The sequence below is a fragment of the Bos taurus genome, chromosome 6, assembly GCF_002263795.3.
Source record: "Bos taurus isolate L1 Dominette 01449 registration number 42190680 breed Hereford chromosome 6, ARS-UCD2.0, whole genome shotgun sequence".
NCBI classification, from domain to species: domain Eukaryota; kingdom Metazoa; phylum Chordata; class Mammalia; order Artiodactyla; family Bovidae; genus Bos; species Bos taurus.
This window is the reverse complement of record NC_037333.1, coordinates 104,257,633-104,269,732: the sequence shown is the minus strand read 5'-3', so window position 1 is coordinate 104,269,732 and position 12,100 is coordinate 104,257,633.

Here is a 12,100-nt window from a genome sequence, read left to right as displayed (position 1 = left end):
CCCCTGCCCCAGGATCTTTGCACTTGCTGTTGCCCTTTGCCGGCAGTGCTTTCCCTGGGTACTTGTATACCTGCATACTCTCTCTCTCTTTCTCTCTTAGGTTTCTGCTCCAATGTCTCAGAGACGACTTTCCTACCCCTCACCCCCACCTTGTCTAAGTTTCATTGCTGGGACTTCCCTGGTGGTACAGTGGGTAAGAACCTACCTGCCAATGCAGGGGGACGTGGGTTTGCTCCCTGGTCCAGAAAAATTCACATGCTGCAGAGCGACTAAGCCCGGGTGCCCACAACTCCAGAGGCCACTAGCTGCAAGTACTGAAGCCCGTGCACCTAGAGCCTGTGCTCCACAAGAGAAGCCATCACCACGAGAAGCCCGTGCACCGCGACACAGAGCAGCCTCTGCTCGCTGCAGTTAAAGTCCATGCACAGCAACAAAGACCCCGTGCAACCAAAAATGTAAAATAAAATAAATAAAATTGTGTTGTTGTCACTGCAAGATCACTCCTAAGCTTGCTTTATGTTCATATAAATCACTGCCTGACAGCAGAGCATGTGTTACCTGTTTATTTTCTGTCTCTCCCATACTTGACTCTCAGCACCTTGAGGCAATGACTATGCTCCAGCACCTGGAACAGTGCTCAGTGCACAGTAGGGCTTGGTGGTGGTGGTTTAGTCACTAAGTCGTGTCTGACTCTTTGCGACCCCATGGACAGTAGTCTGCCAGGCTCCTCTGTCCATGGGATTCTCCAGGCAAGAGTACTGGAGTGGGTTGCCATTTGTCCAGGCTCTTCCCAACCCAGGAATCGAACCCGGGTCTTCTGCATTGCAGGCAGATTCTTTACCAACTGAGCTATGAGGGAAGCCCTAATAGTTATTAATTAAATGAAAACTTATCATCTCATACACAGAAAGAGTCTTGAGAGGTTCTGTGGGCAGCTGTAGGTCCTGCAGGTCTGGGGCGCAGCTGGCTGGCACACTGGGCCGTGAGCACTGAGCCCAGCTCTGGGTTGCAGTCCACACCGCCGTCCATTTCTCAGAGGAGAACCTGGGCGACCTAAATGACCAGGAGGCAGGCAGATGGGTGCTGAGAAGTCAACAGCCTCCAATCCAACAGCCCTGGGAATTCGGACTCGAGGAAAAATGGTAAAGGAGGAGAAGGCCATCATGTCCATGCAAGCCTGCCAGCTCTCATATCCTGCCGCATCCCTATCCAGAGTGAATGCAGGACACCTTGAGGAGCAATGGGCTGGGTGTGCATGTGGAGCTGGATGGAGTTAAGTGAGTGCTGTTCTTGGAACCAGGAAGCTTGGGTTCAGGTACTGGCCTCTCACTGGCTGTGTGATCTTGGGCATGTTAGTTCACCTCTCTAGTTAACAGTTTTTTTCATCTGTGTAATGGGTGTCATAATTCCTACCGCCTGTGACTAGTATGGGGATTAAATGAGTCAATGCATGTGACATGCTTGGAATAGTGACAGGGACTTAGCAAGGCCTCAAAAGTCACTGCTATTATTAATTTCTTGGGACTCAGAATCCAGAAAGCCTGAGGCTTGGATCCTGTCCCCCCGACTCCTGCCCAAGCATCAGCCAGGGTGGAAGAGAAAAGAGAAAAGCAGAAATTCTGGGGGTAAAAACACACAGATATGTCTCCCAGCTCCACTCTCCTCTCGTAGAAAGAAAGTGAAAGTCACTCGGTCATGTCCGACTCTTTGTGACCCCATGGACTATACCGTTCATGGAATTCTCCAAGACAGAATACTGGAGTGGGTAGCCTTTCCATTCTCCAGGGGATCTTCCCACTCCAGGGACTGAAACCAGGTCTCCCACATTGCAGGTGGATTTTTTACCAGCTGAGCCACAAGGGAAGTCCAAGAATACTGGAGTGGGTAGCCTATCCCAGGGGATCTTCCCGACCCAGCAATTGAACCAGGGTCTCCTGCCTTGCACAGGCAGATTCTTTACCAACTGGACTATCACAGAAGCCCTTCCTCTTGTAGACTCTCAACCCAAATCAGCAAGGCTGACAAGGAAGGAGTTATAACTCTCTTTTGCCAAACGAGGAGGCCAAGGCCCAGAAAGGTTGGAACACTTGCCTAAGGTTGCACAGGCAAGAACGGACTAGAATTAGCCTGGATGTTTGGATTCCTGGGCCTGTGTTCTCTTTCCACTGTATTTGTACACTGCACTGCTTTTCCTTGGACCTGCCTTCTGCATTGCAACTGGCTGTCTTTCTTTTCCAGCACTTGGATGAGCTGGAGCCTGAAGACATAATAGCGAATTGGACCCCGTTTTACCACAGATCCCAGGCCAGGGCACGGCCGCTGAACGCTGAGGCTCTCCGAGAAGCTCTTGCCCTCCATCTGTGATGTCTATGAGATCATTTTTGACAAAGATTTCCCAGAAGTTCTTAAAGTACAGGTGAATGTAAGAAATTCTGCCAGGATGAAATTAAGATAAGGGTTCAGTCCTTAGCATTTGGGTACTTTTCTGTATGTGGTTGAGGGAAAGAAAGAATGATTTTTGTTTGCTGAGGGCCAACTCGGTCCCTTATTCCTGTTGTTTAATATGATGGCATGGGCATCCTGACCCGGTTGTTCAGGGAATACTGGAACCCAGAGTGGGTAAGTCAGTTGCTCAAGATCACACAGCTAATGAGCCTGTATCTGGAATTCAAATTAAGTTCAAATGCCTATGTCCATTCAGTCCACCCACACTTGCTTTAAGTGCCTTTTAAATACAATAATAAGTTCTGAAAGCACTCTGGACATGGTTGCAAAAACGCAAAATAAGAAAAACACTTAGAAGAAGAAGAAAGAATGTTGGAGGAAAAAAGCAAATAGCAGACAAATAAACCCCAAACTCTCTCTGGGTGTTGGTGGTTTTCACTGGAGATGATAAAGAACTTCAAAATCACTCCTTGGACTTGTTAATAGCAGTCTGGTAAGAGAATGCTAATGAAATGTTATTAGTTTTTTTTTCTTGTTAAAATCTCATTTCAAATAATTTGGTTCGTCATCCACTTTTTACAAGGAACAAAAACAAATGTTTTCCAAAGCTTCAAACCAAAATCTCTGTGTGGATTTCTTGTTTTGAGCCAAATATTTGGTGTCTTTTCCCAGCTGGGAATTCCCTTTTCCAGTCCCTCTGCTGTTCCAAGTCTTACATGTCTTGCTGGTCCAAGTTTTGTCTCCCTCATCCTTAGATACTAGCCCCGTCCCCAAAGAGGGTCAGAGTTCTGGGTTCAAATCCCAGATCCATTTTTTTACCCACTAAAAAAATTAGTTTTTGTTTTAATATAAGCCATACTTTAAAGACTTTCCCACTGGGAGAGAAAAAATGATACAAAGAGTATAGAGCATATTTCCAATATTCTCCCCAGAGATGGTAGGGTTTTAAAAGCTATTTTTAGAAAGAAGTAAATTTATATAGTTTTTAGAGTGAAATAATTTTAAAAGACTTATAATGAAAAAGAGCAGCCTGCATCCTGCCCACCTCAATTCTTCTAGCTAGATGCAACCATTTCCAACATTTAGATATTCCTTTTTGTGTTTTCTTCCCTCTTTCTTAGTAATATCTCTACACTGATAATTCTTGATTTTTTCCTGTATCCAACATTATCAGTGGACTTTATATTACCAACATAAAAATGAGCTCTTACACAAGTTCCCCCAGTTATCCTCTCGCTAGTCTAATTATAATCCCTTTTTTATTAAATCAATATTATTTAGTATTCAGTTCAGTTCAGTTATTTAGTATTATGACTATGTAAATTGTGTTCACAATCACCCCATATAATATGCTAACATTTACTATGTTTCTGTTCTGTATAACTTTTTCTTCTTCCTGGAGTTGATAATTGCCTTTAAGTTTTATATAATTTCCTGTGTGTCTGTTGTTAATTCATCTCCTCACTTTTTCAGAAATGGAAATTATCCAGGGCCAGTTCATGTACCAGATACCATACTAATCTCTCAGATTCATTTTTCCCCAGTGAAGTAATTTTCCTGGAGAGTATTAACCTCTTACCACTGGTATTACCCTCACACTACAGCACAGCTGTCAGCCTTGAATGTCTCTTCCACATCACCTGGGACATTTCCTTTGCCACTCTCTTGGGTTGAACCCCTGTTTTCTGAGTTTCATTCCCCGCCCCCTCTTTTTTTTATTTTTGCTTGGTTTATTTCCTGTGTTGGTGGAGATCTCTTTCAGTAGCTTTCTGAGGCAGGGTTCATGGGAGGTAAAATTTTCAAAATTTTGCATGACTGAGATTGTCTTCATTTCATGCTCACATTTCAAAGATAGTTGACTTGAGTGTATATTTGCTCCTGCAACCTTGGAACCATTTCTCTGTGGTCTTATCACTTCCAGCTACTGATAGTCTGATGTCATTCTGATTCCTATCTTATCTCTGTAGGCACTGGGGATCCTTCTCTTACTCTTGTTGCTTGGGAATATCATCATCATGTATCTTGGTGCGGTCCTTTTTTATTCTTTGTGTTGAGCCCCAGGTAAGTCATTTCAGTCTGGAAACCCATGGCATTAGGTTGCAAGAAACTACCCTGAAATGTTAATCTGATCGGTTCTTTTTCAGAATTCCTATTATGTCCTATCGCTTGGCTGTTAGGCTGCTTAGACTGAAACTGTAACGTTTTTAAAATCTTTTTTTGATCTTTTCTCACCTATGTCCTACAGTGCTTTTCTAGGAGATTTCGTCTGTTTTATCTTTCATTCTTTTCCTTGATATTTTTGTTCCTACTGTTATGCTTGTAATATTTAAGAGCTCTTCTGTGTTCTCTGAATGTTCCCTTTTTATAGCATCTTATTATGTTCTTATTTCACAGACGCAGTATTTTCTCTGAGGCTTTGAATTATATTTTAAAAGTTTTCTTCTGCTTGCTTCATTGTCTCTCTTTTTCTCCAAGTTCTTCTTTCCCGTTTAGAGGTGTTTCCCAAATGGATGATCTTTGCACCGCCCCCCCCCAAAAAAAAAAAACGATGCTGCACAAAAAAGTTGCCCACAGGCTCTGTGGGCATGGGCTGGTCTTGTGGACAGGCGGGCTACCTGATGGGGCAGGAAGGCAGTGCGTGCTCCGTCATGTCCGACTCTTTGTAACCCTTGGGACTATAGCCCACTTGGCTCCTCTGTTTGTGTGTGGGGTTTTTCAAGCAAGAATATTTGAGCAGGTTGCCATTTCCCTCTCCAGCGGATCTTCCTGACCCAGGGATCGAACTCATGTCTCCTGTGTCTCCTGCCTTGCAGGCAGGTTCTTTACCACTGAGCCATTGGGGAAGCCTCTAGTAAGTAAGGCAATGATCCAGCCCAAATGACAGTTTCTATGGGCCTTTCCCCTTAAGCTAGTGGGATTCCCCAGAGAGATTCCCATCAATTTCTTCCCTGGTAAGGGTATCGAGGGTAGAATCTAGCCAGTAGATTCCTGAGAGCTGAGGAGAGAAAGACACCATGAGGTCTCCCCATTGTAAGTACAGAATGTTTCCTCATGCTGTTTTCAGCCCAGTTCCAGGTTGCCTCCTTCAGAGGTATCTAGTATCTTGGAGGCCAGAGCCTACCTGGGTCCATTTCTCCAGAGAAGAAAGCTCCAGGGGTTCACTAGAACAGGAGATGAGTGTGCATCTTGACATACACAAGGGAGAACTTTCTATCAGTCCCCTCTGCTTCTACTCGTCTCTCGCCCGATCTCTAGACACACCCGGGCCTCTAATTCCAAGGTCTTATCCTCTGGTTCTGGGCATGACCACCTCACCTATAGACTCTCTCCTCTAAGACTTGGATTTCACTTGAGCTGGCTCTGCTAGGCTGCATACCACTTGCCCGTTTGTTCACCATCTTCCCAAACCTTACAGACATCTCTTGATTCCTGCACTCTTTGTCCTCACAGATGAATGCCTTTTAAAAATTCCTTTCCTATCATTGTAGTGGCCTGTTAGAGGAAGTGTAAATAAATGTGTTTCATCTGCAGTGTTTGTATGGACATAGAAATTTTTGAGACATTTACATAATAATAAATCCACTGATGATAATGAAAACAATAGTAATAACAACTATTGCCCATCACTTAAATTGATCCAGTACTTTGTAGCCACCATCTCATAATGACCCAAGAGGTAAGCCCTGTTTTTGTCCCCATACCACAGATGAGGAAAAGGGTCCTCTGCCAGCCAGGTAATTCGCCCAGAGCCAGTGTTGATGAGTGGAGAGGAAGACCAGGTCTGTCTCTGGAGCCTGGTCCTAACCTCCCCCTGTGCAGCCTTCCAGTCCTATGTACTCAAGACCCCACAGGAATAGGGAAAACGTCACACAAACCAGGCTGTGAGCATTATTCCCTAGCTTCCTTTTCTAATCCAATCATTGGCCTCGGATTTCAGTTTATATCAGCTCATTAGAGCAACCACATCCTTTTTAACAGGAGCATACTATTCCCCAACAAAACCTACCAAAATGCGTGTAACCACTCCCTATGGAGGGACATAGGAATTGTCGCTAATCTCCACAACTTTTAGCCATGTGACTTGGGGTGAATCAGATGTCCTTTTGGGCCTCGATTTCCCCATCCTAAAAATGGAGGCATCACAGAGGGTCCACTCCAGTACAATTACATTATATAAAGTATAAGAGCCATTGAAAACTCAAATATGCCATGAGCAGTGTTGAATGATAACTCCGAAAGATACGTCCATATCCTAATACCTGTAACCTGTGAATGTGACCTTATTTGGAAAAATAGTCTTGGCAGATGTGACTAAATTAAGGATCTGGAAATGAGATCATTCTGGATGACCCATGTGGGCCCTAACCCCAGTGACAAGGGTCCTTATAAGAGGCACACAGAGGAGGCACTGTGACCACGGGTTCGAGGTTGGAGTGATGTGGCCACACACCTAGGAATACTCACAGCCACCAGGAGCTGGAAGAGACAAAAAGGGTCCTCTCCTAAGGCCTCCGGAAGGAGCTCAGCCCTAATGACACCATTTTTTTCAAAGTATTTTTTCAAATTGAAGTATAGCTGCTTCACAATATTGTATTATTAATAATTTCTGCTACACAGCAAAGTGATTCATTTATACACATATATACATTCTTTTAAATATTCTTTTCATTACAGGTTTATCATGAGATACTGAATATAGTTCTCTGTGCTACACAGTAGGACATTGCTGTTTATCCATTTTATCTGTATTGGTTTGTATCTACTAACCCTGAAGTCCCAGTCCATCCCTTCTCTATCCCCCACCCCCTTGGTAGCCACAAGTCAGTTCTCCATGTCTGTGAGTCTATTTCTGTTTCATAGATAGCTTCATCAGCGCCATATTTTAGATTCCACATATCATATGATATTTCTCTCTGACTTCACTTATGATCATCTCTAGTGGCATCCATGTTGCTGCAAACGGCATTATTCTGTTCTTTCTTATGGCTGAGTAGTATTCCATTGTATATATGTACCACTCTTATTCATTCATCTGTCCATGAACTTTTAGGGTGTTTCCATGTCTTGGCTATTGTGAATATTGCTGCTATGAACACAGGGGTGCAGGAGTCTTCTTGGATTGTAGTGTTGTCTGGATGTGGCTTCCCAGGCGATGCAGTGGTAAAGAATCCACCTTCCAATGCAGGAGATGCAGAAGATGTGGGCTCCATTCCTGGGTTGGGAAGATCTCCTGGAGGAGGAAATGGCCACCCACTCCCGTATTCTTGCCTGGAAAATCCCATGGACAGAGGAGCCTGGTGGGCTACAGTCCATGGGGTTGCAAAAAGTCGGACACGAGTTGTCTGGATATCTGCTCAGGAGTGGGATTGATGAATCATATTGTAGCTCAATTTTCGGTTTTCTGAGGAGCCTCCATCCTGTTCTCCATAGTGGCTGCACCAATTTACATTCCCACCAACAGTGTAGAAGGCTTCCATTTTCTCCGCATCCTCTCCAGCATTCGTTATTTGAGCCCTACTGACACCTTGATTTCGGGCTTCTGGCCTCTAGTCCTGTCGAGGGAACAAATTTCCGTTGTTTCAAGCTACCAAGTTTGTGGGTAACTTGTTAGGATAGCCACAGGAAACTAATGTTATGCCACTGGAAGGAGTTTGTAAAAGTGAAAGCATCACTTACAGCATCTCACAGAATTCTCCCACGTATGAACTGGATGCTCCGTGAAACCATTTCCAGAGACCCATCCACCATCCCGCACAGGCATCCTAACAAGGTTCTATGCACGGTTCAGGTAACACACTCCCTACGAACCACGGCTCTGAAATCAACACTGTCGCCCCCACTGACCAGGAGAGATGCTTAAGGAGACTTCCTGGAGGAAATCTCAGCCTGTTCTTAACCCCAGAGTAGGACAGATTTGGAAGGGTCCTTAAAGACCCAACCCTATTACTGGGAAGCTGAGCTCAGAAAAGGCATAGACTTGCTAAGGTCATGGGGCTAGCAGAAGCTTGAGTAATGGGGTGCCTGGTAGGCAGCCTCCCCACACCGTGGAGCTGGACTGCCTGAGCCGTGGTGGGCCTGTACCTCCACCTGGATCTGCCTGGCAGCCGAGGCTGCCCCCCGGCCCTGCATGGAAGGAAAGCATCCCAGACCCAGGGAAGACCCACCTGCCTTCTAGACTGCCCTGGGGAACCTCCAGCCAACTCCTTAACTTCTCTGAGCCTATTTCTTCATCTCTAATGTGGAAAAGCTACTGATTATAACAGTCACACCTACCTCTAGGGTTGTTTGGAAGATTAAAAATGACCCTGGGTGAACATGCGTCATAAGAACATCAAGGCCAAATACACATTGGCTTTCCCTGTCCCACGCTCTCACAGGGCTCTGGCAACACCACTTAGCTCTGTTACTGTTATTTTTAATGCTCGTCTTTACCCTTGGGATTAAAAACTCCCTGCCACCAGTGGCTTTGGCTGTTTTTTTTTTTTTCTTTTTTTCACTGTTGAATTCTCCGTCCCGACATGATGCCTGATGCCTAAGTGTTTAAAAAATATTGCCTAAATGAATATACGAACACTACTGTTAATACAAGATGGTGTCATGTATGTAGGATTATTAAAAAAAAAATCTTTTGTCTTATGGGTACAGAATTACATACTAGATTTTGTCTTTATGAACTAGGATCTTTTTCCTGTCAGTCTTTCCCACCTCTTTGAATCTCTACCTCTTTCCACCCTTCCATCTTCAGTTCCAAGCTCTCCAGCAGGCTCAGAGTCACTGGCACAATCTTGGTCTGGTCACCTCCAAGCTTGCCTGTAACCTCTCCTGGCCACAGTTTGCACAGGAGCAAGCAGAGACCTGCCTCCTCAGCCCTCCAAGCAGCCCCCTTCCTCCTTGTGGGGAACTTCCAAGCCTGGACCTGGGGTCATCAGGAAACCCAAAACCAGGTTCTAATGGGACTCAGCACTGGTCTAAGTGGCAGACTGAGGCTGAGTGCAAACCTCCTGATAGACATAAAAAAGACGTCAGGAATCTGAAAAAAAAAAAAAAAAAATGCTTTGGCTGGTGCCCCGCTTTAATCCCTCATGAGCTGTCTTAGTTAAAAGGCTTTTTTTTTTTTTTTGCGTGCAGATTATCTGAGAACTGCTTGGCACTTGGGAATTTTCCATTGGCGCAAGCCGAGCCTGCCAGTGCCAAGAAAGGAGAGAAGAAATATCAGACAAAATGGGCCCTGCTCTCCTGCCAGTCTCAATTTGGGAGACTTTTTCCATCCTTGGGGCCATTTGTGAGAAATCAAGCTCCGAGGCCTTCTAGGGAAAATCTTTTGACTTCTTATTCTCCAGCGTGGAAATTCTCCACATTTGAATATTAAGTGGTGACATGAGAAGGGTGTAGGGCATCCAGGCCAAGAAAAAGTTGTGTGTGCCCTTTTTTTTTCTTTTATGATAGAAGCAGTGAGGGTTCTGCAGTCTGAAAAGGTTTATTCAAATTGTGACTCTGCTTCTTGCTGTTGCACAGATTGGGTAAATCGCATCATCTCCCGGTCCTCACTTTCTAGTGTGTGTGTGTGTGTGTGCATGTATGTGTGATGTGTGTGGTGTACACTGGGCCCTCAGCTGGGGAGCTGGGCTTTGGAAGGTGAGCTTTGGGTGGATGGGAGAGGAGACGGCCTGTATCTCTTCAGGTCATCCTTCATGAAGGGCTGGTGAAGCTGGCAGGGTGCTCTTCTGGGTGGTGGGTACCAAGATGGAAGCAGGTCAGAAGCCAGGATGGCATATAGCCTGCTGAGAAAATGTACTGTTATTTTACCCACCCCCCACCCCGCAATATCTTCCCCCATAAAGATTCCTGTTTTGTAATCCTTCAGCTTCTAGGGGGAAAAAATCTGGATAGAAATCCACTGCAGGATATTGAAAGGAAGAATCTCTGTGAAGAGAGTGACAATGAGTGGGACCTCTGAGCAGGCTAACAGTTTTCCTCTTGGACTGATGTTTTCTAAGTATTTACTTCCTATTTATGGGAAGGGGGCGGCAGGCGTGGAGAAGGAGGACCCCTAGTGGCTGCCTCCACATCTGCTCTGCAGTCAGAACAATTCTGCTCTGGCCCAAATTTGCAGGCTTCACGGGAGTAAAATAAAATTTCTTCAGTTAATAGGATGCTTCCTACTTAGATTAAAGTTTAGCAATAATCCATTGGTCCTCAAGCCTGCCTTTGTCATTGTTGTCGTTCAGCTGCTAAGTCGTATCTGACTCTTTGCAACCCCATGGACTACAGCACGCCAGGCTTCCCTGTGCTTCACCATCTCCCAGAGTTTGCTCAAAGTCACGTCCATCGAGTCGGTGATGCCATCCAACCGTCTCATCTCTGTCGCCCCCTTCTCCTCCTGCCCTTCAGGGAAGTTCTGTATTGTCTGGGAAATTCCATGGACGGAGGAGCTTTGTAGTCTATACAGTCCGTGGGGTGGCAAAGAGTTGGACACGACTGAGCGACTTCACTTTCTCTCTCCTACTCCTACTTCTAATTTATAAAATAGGAATTATTATAGTACTTACTTTACTTTGTTGTTCTGAGGACAAAATGAGATGATACTTTGAAATGCTAGCACTGGTGTATCCTATTGTGATAAGCAGCATCCCTGCACCCAGATATGTCCATGTTATAATCTCTAGGATCTGGGATGATGTCAAGTTTCATGACGTTAAGATAAGGAGTTAAGATGGCAGATGGTATTAAGGTTCTTAACGTCCTTGAGATGAGGAGGTGATCTTGGATGATCTGGGTAATCCTGTGTAATCGTTCAGTTCAGTTCAGTCACTCAGTCGTGTCCGACTCTTTGCAACCCAATGGACTGCAGCACACCAGGCCTCCCTGTCCATCACCAACTCCAGGAGTTTACTCAAACTCATCTCTATTGAGTCAATGATGCCATCCAGCCATCTCACCCTCTGTTGTCCCCTTCTCCTGCCTTCAATCTTTCCCAGCATCAGGGTCTTTTCCAATGAGTCAGTTCTTTGCATCAGTTGGCCAAAGTATTGGAGTTTCAGCTTCAACATCAGTCCTTTCAATGAACACTCAGGACTAATCTCCTTTAGGATAGACTGGTTGGATCTCCCTGCAGTCCAAGGGACTTTCAAGAGTCTTCTCCAATCATCAGTTCAGTTCAGTCGCTCAGTTGTGTCCGACTCTTTGTGACCCCATGAATCACAGCACGCCAGGCCTCCCTGTCCATCACCAACTCCCGGAGTTCGCTCAGACTCACGTACATCGAGTCAGTGATGCCATCCAGCCATCTCATCCTCTGGTGTCCCCTTCTCCTCCTGCCCCCAATCCCTCCCAGCATCACAGTCTTTTCCAATGAGTCAATTCTTCCCATGAGGTGGCCAAAGTACTGGAGTTTCAGCTTTAGCATCATTCCTTCCAAAGAAATCCCAGGGCTGATCTCCTTCAGAATGGACTGGTTGGATCTCCTTATAGTCCAAGGGACTCTCAAGAGTTTTCTCCAACACCACAGTTCAAAAGCATCAATTCTTCGGCCCTCAGCCTTCTTCACAGTCCAACTCTCACATCCATACATGACCACAGGAAAATCCATAGCCTTGACTAGACGGACCTTTGTTGGCAAAGTAATGTCTCTGCTTTTCAATATGCTATCTAGGTT